Source organism: Perna viridis, chromosome 2 (assembly GCF_037379345.1).
Source record: "Perna viridis isolate PV_CMFRI_1.1 ecotype Kerala chromosome 2, ASM3737934v1, whole genome shotgun sequence".
Lineage (NCBI taxonomy): Eukaryota > Metazoa > Mollusca > Bivalvia > Mytilida > Mytilidae > Perna > Perna viridis.
Window position 1 is genome coordinate 50,389,091 of NC_142446.1, and position 22,085 is coordinate 50,411,175.

A 22,085-nucleotide genomic window follows, 5' to 3' on the forward strand; every position below is an offset into this window, starting at 1 on the left:
AAATGGTGTAAAAATAAACAGGTCTCATTTTCACAGCTTTAGGGGTAGACAGACTCTTCTGTGTTACCATTGCTGCCAAATGTCTAATGATTCAACATGTAAATAGTGTAATAAAATTATATTGAGGAATTTTTATTGTTGAATATTTTTATGTATGAATATATTTGAGATCTTGATAATTATAATAAAAATGACATGACCTTTAAGTATTTACTAATTAATAAGAAGCATTTGGTATTTTTACAGTCAGCATGTAATTGTGTTTACTGATGTATATAATTGTGTTCTGTTGTTGCATTAGTTGGTCTTCCAAAATGGACATGATTTTATTGTTTTCTATCATCAAATTTCAACAAACCGAAACTAAACAAAACAAAAGCAGCTACTAGATATACTGTAAAGAGACTTAAAGAACACTGAATTTTAAAAGTACCTCATTAACCGTGCCTCTTGAGAGAAGTCATTCTTTTAAGATGTTTCGAACGACCTTTTAAAATGTTGTCAGGAATGTCTGGTTTCTTTGTGATTAATTGCAAAATATAAAAACAATAAATAAAAAAAACAAAACAAAACAAAAAAAACAAAAACAAAAACAAAACGAAAAACAAAACAAAACAAAACAAAAACGCAAAACTAGCAATTTCCCCAGTTACAATTGAAAAGGGAATAGTACGGCTTCCTTTGGCTTTATCCAACACTTAGGTATTATACATTTAAGCAATACATAATCTAATAAAAGGTTGAATTTTGTTATAGTGGCTTACAATTAATTTGGAGTAACATACAAAATTAAAAAAAATATTTGGAAGATATTTGCGTAAGGGAATTGAAGCTTAGTTTTGCTTTTCATTATAACTTTTATGCAGTTAATGTACAGTCTTGCATTGAAGATTCTGAATTTGACCTATAGAAAGTAATTGCCTTTGTTGGGTCATACAATGACAAACCTTGAACTTGATGTCACCCAGTAATCCCCATTACAAGCTTTACACAGATTATTGGAAGAGACAGCTAATTAGTAATAACGTCATTGCTATATTTGTTAGTATTGAATTATATGTTTTAGGTCTAGATATAGTCCGTCCTATGGTACAGAAAATCGATCTTTGCTTGGCTATTGCTTTGACAGTTTTTTTATTTTTTTGTATCAATTCTCTTCATTGTTTAAGATACTGTAGATTTTACATGGAATCTGTGATTGCCGACATTGATACAATCTTCACCCACAGGGCTAAAGTCACCATTAATGATCAGCGATATTGATTCCGACATTTTTCACTTGTACAGGAAGCTTTCTGTTGTTTCCACAATTTTTTCCTGGCACTAATCAACAGGTGAGTTGATATTTTTATCATTTCGTTCAAAATGATAGGTAGGAAATTGCATGGTAACTTATTAAAATAATATTTATGTGATTGCATTCATATGATAACAGTAACTTATACTTCATATATGTTACAACGAACTATTAGCGTCTACCGTGTAGTGCATGTCCCCCCATGTGAAACGCATATTTTGTCATAATACTTTTTTTTTAGTTTTGAAATTATTCTGCGTAATGTATAATAAGAATGTTACGAAGTTTCGATGATTTGTTTCATTTATTTACAATTTTGTCGTACCACGATGATAAGATTTAAGCGAGTTTGACATTTTTCATATTATACATATTTCCGTAGTTTCCGTATTCGGAAACGCTAAAATACTGAACCTTCGTTTCTTGTATTAAACACGGAGCTACCATAATGTAGCCCTTTTGACATACCCTGTAGAATATATCGGTGCTTTATTTGGCTTCATATTTGGTATTTTTTGTTTTGATTCTTTAATAAAATTTAATCTTGAACTTCCTACATATTTGGTTCTAATGGTGCTGGTGAAAGGTTACTCTTGGAAACACGTGTACAGCATACACAAAGTTGCAATATCTGTATGATAGGTTTTGTTTTACTTCCAACCACGAGTCTTCTCATATAACATATAAAACCATAAATTACTCAAATCTATCGAAATTTTGGGTATTGTCATTAAGTCCATGAAAATATTAAGGAGGGGTTACGTATGTAAAATTGATAATATTTCTGAGAGCCAATTACCAAATCCTTTTTTTTTTTTTTTTTTTTTTGAAACGACTTTGTAAAACATTTTATGTTACTTAAGTCATCTATTTTCTGATAGTTTAATAAATATCCAAAATACGATTTAGCAGATTTTATACAGTGTGTTGGATGGACAAATGAAGGACTGAATAAATGAGGTATCATTGGAAGGAATGACGAACAGCAGAACATCCTGATCACTATATATCATCCCGTTTTAAAGGGGAATCTTGCCTTGTCAACCTTCAGATGCTTAATTTTCTTTTTAGCCACAGATATTTCCAATAAGATATAACAATACGAAATCGAAAGAGGAGAAAGTTATTCATAACTAGCAGTTCCACTTTCAACCATAAAACACGCGAACGTGTGCTGCTTATGACGCATGTGGCATTAAATTCCATAATTCTACATTATCGGATTGTATGCTATCAACAATTCTCATTTTTCCGAATGATATTTCAATACGTTGCAGATAAAAATCATACTTTGAGAAATCGTATTCTTCATCTTCCGTTGTTCTCGACTTCTCAACATGTTCATATTTTGTTTTCAATTAAATGTCTGGATACAGTGTTTGTTCAAAGTAATTTCATAAAACAGAAAACAGTCCTTAGGTATTCTAGAAAGGCCTTGCATGATTTACGACAATTTTAGGAGACTTTACAATAATTGTTTTGTGTGTGTGTGTTTGGGTTTGTTCGTTCGTTATTATTATTTTTTTTGAAAGGATATGACAGATCCTTTTAGTTAATCAATATACATAATTATATCCATCTAAGCCTTCCCCTGCTTCATAATATTTTTCTTTCCTAAAAAAAAATCAAACATCTTATGAAAAACTATAATACGCTAATATAGAAATACATTTACATTTAGATGAGACCATATAAAATGATTTGCCATTTTCTTTGTAGTTCTCTCCTTATATACAATGTATCATATTACGAATGTGTGGTAATATTATTGATAATTTTATAAATAACGTTATGGTTAACATTACATTTAATTGTTTATTACCAGACTCTGTTCTTTTCACTCAAGTAAATATGAAAGGAATGCCAGATGAATGGCAAAATGATTCAAAAAATAATCAAGAGCACAGATAAACATCGACAAAATCGTTGATCATGAATATTCATTCAATTACTTTGCATTATATAGTCATTGAAATTGATCTTTTGTTGTCAAATTGGGCTTAAACAAGTAGGAAATTAACCTAAAAAGAACTGAACTCTTCGATGGCGCGAAGAGGAATTTACTGAAAGGTGTGGCTGAAATGTAAATGGCATTTTGTAAAACATCAGATACATATGCATATGAAGTCGTTTTGTGATGAAATAGTTATTTAACTTTCAGATTTCACTTTTTTAAAGAGTAATCACGGGAACCAAAGTTATAGCGGTAATCAAAAGAATGTAATTCAGGGACAAAGACCAGACATGGAAAATAGACATACACAACAATTAAGTAAATGTACGGTGTTGTATTAGGTTTATTGATATATTGTTTTATATTTTTTCCTCATTTACATTGAATTGATTATCGCCCCAAGGTGTTCCTCTTTACTTGTTATGTTTATGTTGTTTTGTACTATTTACCGTGTAAACGTAAACGTCACCGTTTAAATGAACTTCCTCTGTTTTTCTTAGCACTGAAGCGATCCGGACATCTATATTTATATTAAAATTATGGTTTTGTCTTTTTGAAATCCGCCAAAGTATATGCTATACATTTTCACTTCAAAATCGCCGTTTTACACCCGCTAAAGTATAACCTAGAATACGGTATTATAACTCACGGCAGCTAGAATGAATTTGTCCATTTACACACAGGCTGGTACTTCACATTTCAGTATTAAAATGTTATAAAGTTTGTATTTCATATTCGTAAAGTCATAGTTAGAACGGCAATCAGTACCAAGCTCTAATATAGCTTTGTTAATATCAATATCAATCTCCGAGTATTGGTTTTTAAATTATAAAGTTTCTAATGATCATTATTAACACCGCTCTTTGCAATTTTATTCGATATTATTCTGAATTTTCTGCGTGTGTTTCTTCACCTATACCCTTTTTAGAGGCAACCATCCCTTGTTTCATTTCATCATCATTCATGTTCATTTTATCATCCATTTCATGTTCATCGCCTGAATACAACTGAAATATTGCTTTTCGGGCGTTAAACCCCAACAATCACTCAATCATTTTAGTTACTTTATGTTCTTTGTTGTGTATGTCTGTTTTCCATGTCTGGCCTTTGTCCCTGGATTACATTCTTTTGATTATCGCTATAACCTTGGTTCCCTTGATTACTTTTTTAGAGGCACTAAAGTTATCGTATGTAATATTCTGGTACTCCGACAGCCAATTGCTTACAGTGTAGCTTAATTCTCACTCATAGGTGATATTTTTTTTCTAAATAATGAAATTGTAGTTATATTTATTGAATATTTTTGCCTTGAGCAGTTATAGTTGATCAGAAATATTGAGCGTATTTAAAAGGAACAATAAACAAACCCTGTACTGTGTTATGAAATCGACCAAAGAATAATTTTGGCAGAGAAAATAAGGATTCTAAACATATTTTATATCCCTTAGAGAAACAATAAATTTGTCTTTACGTTACAGCCTTCCATAAAGGAAGAACAACAGAAATAAGTGTTAATTATACAGACAATTTCAATACAAAGTTACAAATTTGACCCTCGAGTGATTATTTGACACAAATGTAATGTCTTCAAATGATTCAAACACATTTGGAATTATGTTAAGGGATTACTTTGCCATTCCGCTTTACGCGGAGAATATCAATACAGACTACAAAAGACAATTATCCGTGAGTCACTTCGAACTGATATCGATAAGTGTCTATAATATTTAATATAGAACCTATGCACAGGGACATCCATCTTATCCAATATAATTGAAAAAAAACAGCTTATTTTTTTGTACAAATATGTCATAGTAATAAAATTTGATAAAAGTCTTATAATAAAAATGTCATCATTTATAGATAGGGAGATAAGGGACACAATTAACTTAACCGGACTAAAAGTCGATACTAGTTTATTCAGAAATAAAGATTATTTTGGATGTCTGTAATAAATGGAATTAGGTCATTTTTCGTGTTTTATAGTCAACTCACCAGAAGTTTTTTTTTTTCATATGACACCAGTATTGTTTAATTATTTCATTGAGATGAAAATTGTTGTACGATCATTACCATGACATCTCTACATAATATAAAATACTCATCATTTGTGATAAGCGACCTCATCTATAGAAGTTTTTTCTGTTAACCGGAATTGACCTTAAATGAACTGCAGTACGATTAGTGTTTTGCCAGAAACGGGAACTGCTTACTGAGCAACAGTGTTTAACCCTGGTTTTTAGAGAGGTTCGGGTTGTTCTTTGTGTTTGTGCTTTTTTAGTCCTGTTGTGTTGTACATTTGAATCTTTGTGTTTTAATTTGTTATTCCCGAGGTTGCCAAAGAAGATTTCCTTCAATAGCAACTTCATTAGCCTGCTTTGTTGTCAGTCTTAGCACAAATAACTTAAATTTCTCGGTATGAACATCAAATTTGTTTTCTTAATTAAAATAATGTTCAATTATTTTGAGTCGAATCTTAATGAATTTTTTTAGTTAAATAACTTCCCACAAAAATTTTGTGAAACAAAAGCCTTTGAACTTCTCATTTTATTCATAATTGCTTTATCATTATCGATCATTGTATAAAACAGCATTTCCACCAAAATGAAATGGTGGTGCTAAACTTATTTTGTATCCCGATATTGACTATAACTTCCATTATTTTTTCTTCATTTTATTCACTGCAGAATCCTTTATCAGCCTAAAAATCTGAATCGCTCATGATATAAGTACAATTTACAAGCATATAGACCTAAGGTAAGGGACCCAACTCTTTCAAATTATTGAAACGTTTATTTGTATTCAGCATATTACATCAATCTCAGATAAGCATCAAAGTTACATGGATTGATTTCATTCTGTTTCAAATAAAAGCTTGATAGGCTTTGGTGAAAATGAATATGATGCAAACATATCACTGATTTCAGGAGTTATGTCGCTTACCGAAGGTCTACCTACTTAAGAGATTAAAATTTATCTTCCCTTGATTAATTGACATTCACATTCATATAAACTCGGCAATTGACGAGGAGATTTAAACTGGCAATTAATTACATATTTTTTTACCGTTTTGGTTAATTACCTGAACGTTTCTTCTATTATAGTTCTTTAATATGACCATATACTGTAAACGTATTAATTTTTGCAATTGCAAATTTTATCCGCATTCTTCCAAGTGAACAAATTCTTTGATCAGTTATCGTGGTTACAAAAAATAGCGGTTACTATTGATAAAATTCAATTTGCACAAGTTGTATTTTTCGCCTTTTTTGTCCACCGCGAAAATAAGCACACCACGAATACCAATTAAACGCTTACAGTCCTTATTTTAAACATTTATATATCATTACATAAAACTTTGTGGGATTTTCTAAATGTACCTGGTTTATACAGACTGTTTTTATGAGATGGATTAACTTATATTTGAAGATTTTGCTTTATATAGGCGCAAATCAATTGATACATCCTCGTTCAATCCATGCAATGCTCGGAATCAATGAGAAGTTGGGATTGAGGTGCAAATATCTAAGCTGATTTAAATATGAATATCAATCAATTTAAGTTTGATACAACGTATCATCGTTAAACAATCCTAATTTTGGGGATTTGATACATCACATCTACCCCCGAAGAACTTGAGATACTACTGACACTGTGAGGTCAGCCTAATATCTTTACCTACACTTAGAAATCAATGGTAAATGAAAACTATTGACCAAACGTTTTGACAAACGTGATGACTTTTCATGTGAAATATCCGAAATTGGCAAAATTATTTTAAGGTACAACACATTTCATATACAAGTAGATAAAACAAGTATCACGTTTACTCAATTGTAACACTCAGATTTTAGTTACCCACATACAAATAGATGATATCATAAAAATGCATGTAATTTTAATCGACATTTTGTGTTCAATATGGTGCTTATTTTATTCACTTGGAATCAGTTACTCTATATTCATTTTTAATATCATATATCGACAATACCTCGTACTGAATATTAATATCTCATCTCATGAGTTATCAATCGTTTGGCAGATATTGCACTGGTTTGTCTTGTCTGTATTAACTTTCTAAATAAAGCTTTTAGTGCAGTAAAAGGACATATCTGTGGTTATTCAATCATACTTATTAATCTGTCAATAGCTGTTTCATGAGAACAGATTCACGTATACATATATATATTGTAATAGGATTTTTTATTAACAATCATCACTTTAGTTACTGGTTGGATGTTAATAGAAAAAGGGAAACTCTTACCTTTAAGTTTTATCTTATCTTTTTAGTTACACGACATTTTATCTTTACTCCCTTTGAGTGTCAAGGATCGGTCGATGTTGTTTTATATAAACATGGGACTTTATAGTACAAGTACACTGTTTCCGCATTGTTTTTTTTTTACCATATGTGTTAAAATGGGGGAAATACTAATTAAATAATACTAAACTCAAATTAATGAAATATTATTTAATAATTACTTATATTTCAGAATAAAAAAAAATTCTTAAGCGATAAAATACCGTGGCATCATTCTCTGTATTGTTCCACGTGGTGGATTTGGCTTGCTATTTTTGTTTTGAGTAGCTATTTTTTGTATTTTGACCTTCCTATTAATTTTGTTTTAATGCAGCTGATTATAAGTTATTCAATGAACACGTGTACAGAATACAGGGATTTGCAATATCAATATGAGCAGTATTTATTTGTATTATTAAAGCAAGAACATTTTTGTCAACATTCATTGCAAATAAGTCTTGCCTCATGTACTTCTCCATAACACTGTTCCCAATCTCTTGTGCAATCCATTTTTTTCTACGAGATAAAACTATGCAATATTTTTTCCTTGTGCATGGATTGATTAAGACATTTTGTCTCCTGTGTTGTGATATTTGGACAAACAGTACCTTCTTAAGAACTAGTCTTTGTAAGAATCATGCGAATTCTAAAATGTGTGATACACCTCAAAATAGGCTACTCATTTTTATTTTTGTTATTAAGTTACGTTTAAGGTCTTTATGACGACATGATGTGTAATTTTTCATTCCAATCTGTCTGTTCGTAGGAGATATTCTGTATTGAAAATCCAACAGTTTCTATTGTATTGTGTGTCATTTACAGAGTTACCTCCTTTAATTTTGAATTCTACAGTACATTCTATACAATTTTTATTTCGTAAGGAAAAGCCACATGATAATTTCAGTTAACTATGACATTAACAAAAAAGAAGAAAAAAAAAAAGAAAATATGTAGGCTTTCCAGCCATGAATCACATTTTGCATTATTCTTATCTGGAGAGCTACTTGAAAAATCAAGCCTAGTGTTGTCAGATGTGTGCTGCATTTAAGTTTAGTAGTATTTGGTTGAAAAAAATGGATCCAAGATAGTTACTAAATGATTATGAAAAAACAGTTAAAGAAGTGTAATTGTGGCACACAAATTGTATATTAGTTAAATATTGAATTGTAATGGTATAAAGTACGTACAAAAGGTTCTTGTTACAAAAAGTACTTATTTTTATTTTAATAAAGGCAGAATACGGACAGAAATAAATATATTGATAGAAAATTTACCAGAAATCATAATTCTATAAAGTTAAGTGCGATAATGAACCAAACAAAACGCTTAAAACTTCGAAAACTGTGTCAGTATATGACCAACTAGATTCTCTCTAATTATTTAAAATTTCCTTTTAATTTCTTTGTATAATAAGAGATATTCATTCCTCAAAAATATATTGTTCATATGTTTTAAAAATGTTATGTTTTCTGTATACCTACGAGATACATGGGTTTTTCAGAATAAATGATATATGATATAATATATCAACTATTTATTATTTGTAATTAAATGATATGGTAATCATCGTTAATTATTCTTGAAATTTAATTTTTATATTCAATCAAAAACTTTTATGTTGCTTTAATTGTTTTCTTGTAAATACATTGTCAGAAATCTTAATTTGTTATTTTGCGTTTTTATAGTCCAAAATCACGTGTACGCTGATGTAATAGGATATATTATTTTAAATATCAGTAAGTGAAGTTTTTGGAAGCCCTTTGTAGATGTAAATTACTTTAGTTATTGATACGTACGATTCATTTTAACAGAGTTAAAAAACCTATTACATTTTGAGGCTGCAATTTTCCTTTTTTGGAATACAATAACATTACTACCTCAATGATGGATACACATTTCATATGAAAGACGATTTGTCATAGTTTTGCAATTTCATCATAACCAACTTTGACCATCCAATATTTAAGTTATCAATCATTTTGACAACCAACTGAGGCAAAACCAATCCTTCAGTCAAAAATGTCTGTCTGACAAAACTAAACGTCTACAATCAGTATGATTAATTCATATTCGGCAGATAACTTAAATTTCATGATTCCGAACATGGCTAAGATTAGTCTAGATTGCAGTTCATATAATGTAATGTCATTAACTGGTATACGAAGTATACATATGGCAACATGAAATGAAATCCTGAAACATTGTGCTTGAAAATAATGACTTAAATGTGCTTTAAAAATATATTTGTGGGATAAAAGGCGGTGTCATATTAAGTAACGATACCTTAGCATTATTTGTGGAAAACATGTTGAAAAATGAACCAATACTTATTACGGTTTCTTTTCTATTCAACAAATATAGATATAATCTTTATGATATCATCTTTCTGTGCCATTTAAAGTTACTTTATTTCTTTCTTTATATTTTGCTCTAAAATCTAGCAAGAACTATTATACCTCATGCATTAGATGTGTTTAATTCTAGGCACAGATCATAAATGAATGACTTTTTTTCTAATTTTATTTTATTTCTATTTCTATTGTTCTATTGATGATTGATTTAATTTATAATTTTTATTTATTTATTTATTGATATTGATATTTTTTATTTTTTATTTTTAAACTTTGCGATAATGGCTCAAATTCAGGGAAAGAAATGTGCATTTAGACTTAGACTACCTAGTGTAAACGCCCTGAATTTAATTCAACATCCTAAAGATCAAATTCATAAAACATATTTCTTTCATAAATTCAGTCAAACTTAGTTTTTTTCATAAATACAAGTATACTGACAAGCCTATTGATCCGAATTAACGCCCGCCACTTGACAATTTTGATATTGAATACAACTCGTTGCTTTTATAGCTTAAACAAAATTAAACCAACATATAATGTAGAATATCTATATTGGTATCGTATTTGTAATTGTCAGCTCATTGGTACTTTTAGAAATTCTTAGTTCTGTGATTAGGAGTTCAGTATAATGAAAGATCTTAGAGGTGATTGATGAGAACGCACGAAGATAATTTTATATAATCAGAATCCGAGTGCAGACGACAGTAAAACAACGATAAAAGGGTCTGGTAATTTTGTTTGATACTGTTTATGGTTTATGATGATCTCACTCTGGATATTCCAATCTTGACTTAAAATGCAAAGATATAAAGCATTGATTAAGTGTCAGTCTCTGTAAGAATAAGGCAGTGGGTGAAACATTTATAAAACCCCACAGTTTGTAAAGTTTAATTAACTACTTGCACCATCAGTATCAATGAAAAAATACAATGTTCCGTATCATTTTTTAAAATGAGTTATAATTTCATTGAAATTTACTGATGATGAACATTTCTGGGGCAGATAATTGTCAAAAATTTCATTTTTCTAACATTCTAATGAAAAGATTTCTGAGCAAAGCCAGTGATGCAGAGATCAAATAATGGTCATTTCAAATAGAGAAAGCATCATTGAGTGAAATTTTATTATCAGATCGTTGTGGTTTTGACATGCATGTTTCTTATTTTCCCCACTTTACCTGCTTCTTACAAAAACTTATACTTTATTACAATTATGCTATAACCCGGTCTTGTTCTGAAGCTAGTTCAGAAATCATCATCCACACATGCTCTGTGTTACCTTACATGCTTCATGTGTTCCCAGTTATTCTTTTAGAAAATGATATGATTTATTGTGTTTTTCATTACCCACTTAAACCCACATGTTAGAAAACAAAATTTGATTTGGTTACTTCTAATGACATTTTCAAATCATATTTAACAACCATTAACGTTTATTTAAATGGTATCCAAGATGGAATCAAAAAGTTTAGTGCATGTGTATAAATTTATCACTTCATAATGATTATAGATAACACGTCATTTTTTCTTGATATTCAAGTTAAAAATTAACCTAATTTGATAAAAAACTATCCATGTACAATTAAATGCTGTATTTTTAGTGCTTAAATCTTTTAAACGTGTAACATAATTCATGACTGTTATACGCAGCCATATTTCCCACGTAACTAATGATATTTAATTTTTTCTATGACCTCAAACTTCTACTGATTGTGTTTCGACAAGTAAGACATATAGCGTACACATCTTCATTTTATGACATTCTAAATAACTATTTAGTTTCAAAAAGAGATTCACCCATATGATCTTCTACTCTTCAGAAATCAAAACAAAAAATCCCAAAATACCCACACAATATGTCGAATGAATTGGCAGTAAGTTATGCACATCTTCATTTCATAACAATACATCCTACATAATGAAATCAATAAAATCTGATGATTTGTTTCTGAGGAGATACGTATACATAGTCCCCTTTGGTCGAGACAAGTTGAAAAAAAAGTTCAGGTCCCGTGATTTCTACATCGAAATTGAAATGGCGGAAAGTACACAAGTTATGAAAGTTAATTCAGAACAAGTCCGCCCTCAATGTCCTTTTTAAAATAATCTTGAAAAAAGTGTTAATAAATATATTGATGACATTGTCATCCCGGTGGAGTTGTTGTCTCTGTGACATATACACTATAATTATAATGTTATATAATAATCCAATACCTTCCACAAAAAATTTAAATTAAAATAGTGGTATGCACATTTAATGCGTCATTTCTATACATTTTACAAAATATGTAAGGGTTGTAGAGGATATGATTCAATTGCCCCGAAGTTGGTTATGCAAGCATTAATTAATCAATAATTAAAATCAACCTTCATAAGTTATCTTTTCATTAATTCTAATTCAAATTGAAATAATAATACGAATACAATTTTTTTTTTCGTTCAAACACATTTATAGTAAATGGCTCTGACATAATATCATATATGATAAACATGAAAAAGAGAAGTTATGAATAACTATGACATCAAGAGCTATATGACCTTGAGCAGCAATGACTGGAGTGGTGATATTCAAATATTTTTACCAGACTTAGCTTGACATTTGTTTGTGTATTCAATTAAATCTTTTATCGTTATTAGTGAGTTGCTATTCGAAATTAATATTTTATTATCTGAAATTGAATTGAAATTCTTGTTGATTTTTTTCATTCTTTTCCTAAATTTTCTATATGCTGGACAGTTTATGAAAAAGTGCACTGTATCTTCTACTTGTTCAGTATTGCATACGGTGCATTTACCATTATATTTAGGGATATTGTTATAGAGTCCCATCTCATTAGCACTTATCCTAAATTTACTATTTATCATTTACAAATGTAGATCTGTCTACTTGGAGTATACAGATGTCAACATGAAAAGGTCAATGGTTTGACTGATACTGTTAAAGTACTATTGCTCGTGTGGTGCTTAGTTTTTCGTGGTTTTCGTTGGTAGGCCCAACCACAGATTTTGGTTCTAAACGAAAAAGGAGATTTCCATTGAATGTGTATACTGAAAACCTAAAATCACGAATTCAAGGATTCACGGACTTGATTTTCTTCCATAATCCACGAAAATGGGTATCCACGAATTTAAGTACTTTCATAGTAGATGCTATTATAAAAACAAACTTTTTTAACTTACCTTAAATTTAATTTCAATAGCTAGATCAAGTATTCTTTGTTTTATATATATGCTTTTTTCTGTCTTGTGTATTAGATATTAAGTAATTAAATCCTAGTTTCTTTATTCATTTCTGCAATGATGTGAGCCATTTTTTATTTGGAAGATTGTCTTTTTTTAATTAGAAGTTGTTTCCAAAGTTTGATTACTTGTATCATTATTCATATTTTTAGGAAGTGTCGATTCAGTTCTATGAATTTTGCCACATTCTTTGCCCTACTAAGTATTCCTTAAATGTCTTTAAAAAATTGTATGTGCAGATGTTCGAATATGTCTTTATCTTTACAACATACTCCCAGTTCTTTACATCCATATTGAATTATTTGGTTGATTTAAGTGTCAAACAGTTTTTCGAATAATGAACAAGTTGGTGGAGATAATTAAATTACCTGTATACTTTATCATAACTCCTAAATAACAGTATTATTTCACTGTTTCTAGGTTGTTATCATCAAATGTAAACTTATTTAAGTGAGATTTCCCACTATAACTTTGAATTTTTTATTGACTTCTAGTTTCCAGGAAGTACATAATTTATTCAATATGTCAAAGGAATTTTGTAAAACTGTCTGTATACTATATATGAGTATTATGGTATCTGCAAAAAGAAGAGGGTTTATTGGTTCATCAACAATTATGTATTGATATCTTTGGCCCTTATTTAGGTTGGAAATTATGTCATTAATGAATGCATTAAAGAGAACTGGACTTAAAACACCCCCTTGTTTTATTCCACGTTTGGATATAAAATGCCTACTAAGACCGTGTGTAAATTTCAAAAGGCATCAGGGGTTTTGGTATATAGAGTGTGTTACATTAAAAATACGAATTGGGAAATTATATTTATCTTATTAATTCATAGAACATTCCATCTCGCCATACAGTGTCAAAAGCTTTTCTTAGATTTTTTTTATTACTTGATTTATAAGTTTCAACTATAGATTTAATTGTAAAAAATGTGATCAATTGCCTACATTTTTCTTTAAATCCAATTTGGTTTTCGTGAATGAGATAATTGCTATCAATACAATTCATGATCTTATTGAGTTAAACAACTTTCCTAAATTAGAAGTTAAAGATATCTGTCTGTTATTAGATGGATTGGATTTATCACCTTTCTTGTGTATAAGCGAAATGTAGCTTTCATGCCATACTTTTGGAGAAATTGGCCCTTAATGAAAATCAAACTAAACAATTGCTCAAGGAATGGCGCATGTCGTATTTAATCATTTCATTCAATATGAGGTCACCAGCTGTTGATTTTTCCTGTTTTAAGGGATTTTATAGCTTTAGTTATCTCATCTTCACTAAATGGTTCATCATAAAGATCATCAATTATTTTTGGTTATTCAAACTGTCCATTAGATTGGTTAAGTTATTAGAAATTTAGTTATGAGATTCATTATGGGGACATTATCAGAGTGTTTATTTGTTTTTTTATTTTCTCAAAGAAGTTGACAGTCTCTACTTTCCCAAACTCAACAACGTTTTGTTAAATAAAAAATAAAACCTTCTGAATTGGAAAGAGTGAATAACCAAAATATGATCACTCGTGCCAAGTACGCTCGAGTATTTAACTCGTGCGCGGAACAAGTTCCGTACACTCGTTAAATCTAGGCGTTCTTCGGCACTCGTGATATTTTGGTTATTCACTCTTTCCAATTCAGAAGGTTTTATTTTTTATTTAACAAAACGTTGTTGAGTTTGGGATTAAAGAAGCATGGACTGTGAAATATTTAAGCCATGACGTCACACCATTAAAAAAGTTAATACAAAATGAAATGTGAACAAAACAATCATAACTCAAAAATGTTTTCTAGACTTTTGTTTCATTTTAATTATATTTGTTACTCGAAGGTTTGACCGGTCATTTTAATTTGTTTTATTTCATCTCTATGATTTCTGTGCTTAACAGAAGCTAATTAATAGGTATTAATACAGAAAATATGCCACAAGGTTCGCCCTTTTTGAAGAGAAGGAGTAGTTAGAAAGTGAAGTATTGTGAATGGATTGAATAATATGGTATTCAATTTTATATAATTAGAAAGTTTTATACCACTTTTTCATTTTGTGTTTCAATTTATTTTCACAGTACTCTAACAAAGATCTGGATTAGGGTCTAAATTTAGAACACTTTCACGTTATGTGTAAGCAAGCCATGGAAATCACCCCCCAAGAAAAGCTACATAATTATTTTATGGAAGTTTCAACCATGACCCTTAAAGAATAAAACATAAAACATCTGAATTTCTATAACATAAAAAATGAGTTTGCGTTGAAACAATGAGAGTTTTTACTGCATTTCCATTATGCAGTAAAAGAATCCAATTCTTATTTGGTTTGTTATAGATGACGTATTATCTTTAAACAATCCTAATTTTGGGGATTTGATACATAGTTTCTACCACAAAGAACTTGAGATAAAGGATACTACATTGTCCGTGGATTACATTCTTTTGATTACCGCTATAATCTTGGTTCCCTTGTTTACTCTTTCTGATTTTAACTTAAACAATAAAATGTTGGAGTACATACAGTCTAGTAAATAAAAACAATTATTGCATAGACATCCGTATGGACAGAAACAAAGACAGGAGATAAATAAGTTCTTTCAGAGTTCAATCAAATGTTTTACAATTTGCGAAGAAATTAATTTGAATGCGTTTTATTGTACGGTGAAAAAAATGGTCTTGTATTGTCTGTTATCAAAAGAAATATCCGATCGCCTCCACAATAAAGTCATTGTACCAATTAATATCAATAAAATGAACTGGAACAATGAACCTTAGCACTATTTAAAATACATCTATTTGAATAACTATAACGCCTACACAGGGACATAACAACTCATTATTGAATAGATACTTCATATGGTTCTATATATATGTAACAAATGTAATGAGTTGGCAAATTCTGACTTTGCAAAAAGAAGAAATTTGTTGAGACAATCAATACTGCACCAATTTATCATTTAATAATGAATTAACTTGAGTCTACAATCTAACGAAATATCTGCAAGAAAGTTGATGACTTTGTAGCAGACGTAACTATAATAAATACCAATATGGTAAAATCTACACTTGAGTACAAGCGAGGACAAAATAAGTTGGATTATATTAATGTTTCCATTTTCCATTTTTAGTCTATAAATATTATACTATACTAGTAATCGATATCCTCTAAAAAGTGTCAATGAAAATCAAAGAAAAAGCTTTCTAGACAGGCCGCTCTTGAACCAAGTTTCTCACAAACAATTAAGCAACGATGTCTGAAGTGCAAGTTTTGATTTGACAATATAATTTCACTCAAGGATGCTTAAATTCTTCTACTTGAAAAGACCATTATTTGATCTATGCATCACTGGATTTGCTTAGAAATTTTTGTAATAAAATGTTAGAAAGCAGAGTTAGCTGCCCTTGAAATGTTTATTTTCAGTACATTTTAAGAAACACTCCAGCTAAAAATCATGCAAAATGTGATTCATGAGAAAAAGCCTACATATTTTTATTTTTGATATTTTGTTTTAATTGCCATAGTAAAAATTAATTAACATTCAGCTTTTCATATAGCCCATGTTCTTAGGAGATAAAAAATATATCGAATACACTGTAGATGTCAAAATTAAGGGAGATAACTGTAAATGACACTCAAATACAATAGAATCTATTGGACTTTCAATGTTGATTATCTTCTAAGAGCAGGCAGATTTGAATGAATAATTACCCATTTAATAGAATAGACCCATAAAACAACTTAATTACAAAAATTAAAACATGTAGCCTTTTTGGGGGTGTATCACATTCTTCAGATTTTGCATGATTCTTACAAAACAGTTACTTAAATGAAACTATAACTCAATTTATAAAGTGATATGGAAAATCCTGTCTTATTCACCTTGATTCTGATGGTGCAAATAGTCAAATTATACTTTCAAAATGGTGTTTTTTCATATCATGTTTCACCCACTGTCTGATTCTTACAAAGACTAACTCTTCATCGCAAAGAATTGTAGCATGTACTTTGGTTTAGTGCGTAACATGTAAATTAAAGATTTATACTTATGACAACACATCTAAAATTTCTAAACTACATCACGATTGTCGTGTTTAAATATAGTAATCGTGATTGATTGATTGATTGATTGATTGATTGTTGGGGTTTATCGCCGAGCAGCAACATTTCAACTATATCCAGGCAATGAACATGAAATGGATGATGACTTGAACATGAAATGATGATATATGAAAAATGGGATGAAACACAACGATAATAGCGTCGACGAATTTAGATTGCCACTGGAAATAGGAAGAGATCGGTAGGGTCGGGAAATTTAGCATCCTGTGACCGAGCCCAAAGGTTTCTACTCCGATCGAAGATCACTGCAGAATTATTTAACGTGCGAGGAACGTGGAATTTTCCAACACGGTGCACCACTACGGTTTGAGGTAAAGTTTTAGTATTATGGAGCATGCCATGGGTACTCCATTTCACCACCTGGGGTGCACAAGTCAGTTGGTTTATGGGCAGAGCACTCTAGCCCTCGGTCAGGGTTCTAAGCACTATTTAGTGGCCTTTTACGACAAGCTTAGCGTTGCTGGTCTATTCATTTGAGACCCGGACCCGAACAGGGCAATGTATCACTGATATAATTTACATACGAACTTTGAGCTTGTACTTAACAGAAACAAATGCTTTCTTCATTAGATTGTGAATAGAGAAATTCATATAGACCCTTTTGTGGTAAATTGGTTGACGTGCTCAATAGACACTTCCGCGAGGTAGGGCTTGAGTAGAACAAAAGAATTTTCCTCGCGGAAGCGTATATTGAGCATGCTCTACGCATGTTCATCGACTACTCTATAGTTAGCACAAAACGGTCTATTGACTTTTTGATTTGATGCCTTCTTAAAGCTGATGTATTTGTATTATTTTGCCGACTTAACGAATCTTTAATAGATTCTATAGTTTATGTATAAAACAATAAAGGATGACTTAGTAAAACATTTTTCGAAGATAATCAATTAATTGACTCATGATCAGGTTGACCTAACAGTATATTGTCATTTATTTTTGTTGGTGCATAGTCTGACTTTGAAGCCAATCCGGCTGAAAATTTGTGGTTTTCAAAGTTAACAGAAAAGTAAAATTTCACGTGTACTACGTTACATAAAAAGTGGTAAAATATTTAGCATTGCTAGGATCCCTTATCCTGTTTTACCTTTGCTGTTGTTTTGAAAACAAAAATTAGTTTTACTTGCATTCTTTAAAACATACGTGAGGTTTTTTTTTAACTGGGATAGTTTTTCATGCATTTAGTTAAGGTTTTAATCAATTTATTTGTTTGTGTCTGAGTTTTCTTGACACGATCTCCATCCTTAGACATGCGATTGTCTAGTTTGGGATGAAATCACATTTCCTCGGTGATGGTACTGAAGATTTCCTGCATCTCCACCACTGGAGTTCATATGGCCACGAACAACAAATCAACTGGTACCGATATTTGTCGTGATACAAAATTTGAACCCACTGAACACTTAGGCATCGTTACTTGTACTAAATATGGGGTTCCTTTTAATACTCTCAGAACGTATTGGTACTTGATTTTGTTTTCTATTTCGATATGTTTTGGTTTTAATATATGTGTATACAATTTACTTTTGAATCAGGTTTTTGGTTATAATGCTGCGCTGCTCATGAGACAAGCTCCGGAACATCGTCTCACCTTCGAAATTCACTCTAGACGCTCTAAGCCAGCCCTCTCGGAAAACGCAAGAATCTGGCAAAGTCGGGAAAAAGTAAATAATTTTAGGCGACGTCTCAAATTATTAAAAAATGTATGATTTAAATAACGACCAAAATTTTGAAAGGCCTGTCTGTAGCGGTTAGTCAGAGGGGAAACGAACGTTTGCCGCAGCGTGGAGCTTGCTCATGAGAGGTCACTTGTTGAAACACGTATCCAGTTTTCTGGAATTAATTGGCACTTTTTAACTATGAGTATCAACCATTTCGAATCCATCAATGTACATTTGTGTCCATTTATTCAGGGTTCTGTCAATTGAAGAAATGATACATGTAAAATAATTTTAAAAAATTACCCTACGTTTAATTTCGGGTTATTCAATTAATTTGTGACATGTTTTTAGGAAATAAAAAGCTCTTTTAACTTTACTTTTCCTATGTGAAAATACATTCTCTACAAAATCTCCCTATGATAGTGTTAGAAATTATTGAATTACTAATAGCATTGATTGGAGGGGTATTACTGACAAGAATTACATGTTACCGACATTAGACACTGCACGGATAGCGGCTGATTGCTCAATGCATATAACGAGAACTTTAATGTGAGGCTTGATACACGAGTAAGAGGGGATTTATGTTTTTTCTAATTAAAGCGATGTATTGACGGGAATGAGTCTAATTTCCTATAACACACCGAATAGATATTTTTTTTCATTTGACTGCACCTAATTTATATTTGTTATATTTTGTAAAAAAACATGAGTTGGAAAGAGAAAATACATGTCAGGTAATATATATACCATAAGAAGGTACATGTCTTGCATGTCTTATAATAAACTGTTGCTTTATGCACTATAACTTCCAGTATAAACGATTTGGACTTGCTTACACTTGCAATGAATGCTTGTTTTCTTGCTACTTTTATACCGTACTAATGAAAACGAGTGCGCCCTTTTTGCTCCAAATAAAACAGCCTGATTAAACCATTTTAATCGTAATAATATTTATATGTTGGAATAGTACACATATTGAACAAGTCCAAAACTGTTATGTTTTGAAATCAGTCTTGGCATTTCACAGAAGTACGTTTGTTTACGAAAACTTGAATTAGTAAGAAACATAATTATAATTTTAGTATAACGTTTAGTGCAAAGATACATTTTATATAAGATTAAAAAAATTGTTATCAGATAATAAGTAATAAAGGTTTTCTGCAAAAGTGATACAAGCTGAACCACCACACAGTTTTTGAGCAAATTCTCGGCTACATCTGATACGAAATCTATTGAAACATGATCATCAGAAAAGGGATTTACATCACATGATTTCAACCGAAATATGCTGTGTACTGCAAAATCCACAAAAATACCTGTCAAATATAAATATTGAAAATATATATTGAAAACATATGATAAAATATAATAATATAACTCCTCAATCTAAACCCTCGAGCAAATCTTGGATCAATATTAGTGTCTATCGGGATTGTTTGGGATGTATATATTTGATTTCCAGTAATACTTGAAATATACGATTGCTGATGACATCACTTAATATCGATGCAATAGAAGCATTTGATGAAGCATACACAAAATGGTTTCCTGGATCAATTTTATGGGACAGTTGAGATGCAGAACGTCAGAAACTGACGAGTAATATATGACTTCATGTTATTAGAAGGTAAGATTGTCAGGTTTTATAAAAAGTATTAACTTATATATATAGAATCAAAAGCGTCACCCTCCTTTACATTTAGTTGTTGTGTACAGCTTTTTTCAGCTTTTTACTTCCATGGATGCTTCAAGAAAACTTTGACAATGTTCATTTATATATGACTAACAAATATTATATTCTAGTAAGGAGTAATTGAAATCAATTTATACTAATATGTAAGATATGATATGAAAGTTTGGAAAAGGTGTGTTTATTACACCGTATTTTTCTGACATGTATTGTGATTACATCTTTTTACAATGGCTTGTCTGTCGTCTTTTCAGTTGTGGATATCATTTTGTATTATCAAAAATAAACATGAAATGAAAACAAAAATCAATAAACAATGGTTTTAGGGAAATTCAAAATCGATAAAAAAAAATATAATTTGAACGTAAAATCTACAGACTGTAAGAAAGTCAGAAATGTAATAAAAATGTTATACATCTGAAAACTTGCAATCTATTCCGAAATCTTCAAAGGGAATTTAATTAAAATAGAAAAAAATGACATTCTTCGAATGCCACACAAGGAAATTGTTATTATCGATTGCCTTTATAGATTGCTTTACGTGATGTTGTAGGAAACATTAGCCACCTAATTAGCTAATTAGACTTGATTAAATGGCACTTTGAGATATGTTTAACTGAACTGAAGTCTTTTCTGTTTATTTTTGATAAGAAACTTGTGGAAATACTTTCTTCATGTACTTAAATTAAATCTTAAACTAAGAAAGTATTTTCCTCCATTCAGTTAAGGTCTTGTTTGTTTTTCATTCAATCATAGTTTTTCTTTCCTCTACCCCGGACTTGACTTTTTATGAGCAACACTCATGGGATGTTTCTAGAAAAGCAGAAGACGCTTACCCTAACGGTGCACCTGGTCCATGCTCCCAGTTTTTATTAGAGTCTGAGTTGCTCATTTGCTTTTGTTGCTTTGTATGTATGGTTTTGGTTACTTTATGTTCTTTGTTGTGAGTGCCGGTTTTCCATGTATGGTCTTTGTCCCTGGATTACATTCGTTTGATTACCACTATAACCTTGGTTCCCTTGATTACTCTTTGACGGGTGAACACGCTTATTAGTTTAGGATGAACAAAATATGTTTTAAAAATTACTATATGAATCTTTACGAACAAGATTTGTGCTAAGTAAGTTAATACCATTTATAAGTGTAGGTGAAATTCGTATATTTTATTCAGTTCGTGTCGATAATAACATATTTCTGAACTATTTTTAAATTATGTCATATTCTGGGATTAAATAACACAGACATAAGACTTTTCCAAAATGAAACAAACGCGACATTTGAGGGAAAGGCTATATTTATGGCTTCCATTATGTATTTTTATCAGATCATTAGAACTAAAGAAGGAGACTGGGGAATAGTCAAGGTTGGATTATCTGAATATTTACATATGTAAGAATTTTTTGTACGTCTCATGTAGTACATATTTTACTTTGATACAATAATGTCTAACTCATGTTAAATGCTGAATGTTGGGTGC

At 30.6% G+C, this 22,085-nt stretch overlaps 1 protein-coding gene across 2 annotated transcripts in view; it reads left to right on the forward strand.

Moving 5' to 3' along the window:
• The first annotated feature begins 1,066 nt into the window (after positions 1-1,066).
• Positions 1,067-22,085, forward strand: part of LOC148625630 (sodium/potassium/calcium exchanger 4-like) — a 42,321-nt gene continuing 21,302 nt past the window's right edge. The window contains exon 1 of one of the 2 annotated variants that reach the window (XM_088569263.1): positions 1,067-1,334. The gene's annotated coding sequence lies outside the window, so the exon portion shown is untranslated. Of the gene's footprint in view, positions 1,335-20,440; positions 20,546-22,085 lie in introns of those variants that run through there. The other variant, XM_088569264.1, reaches the window with a different exon arrangement.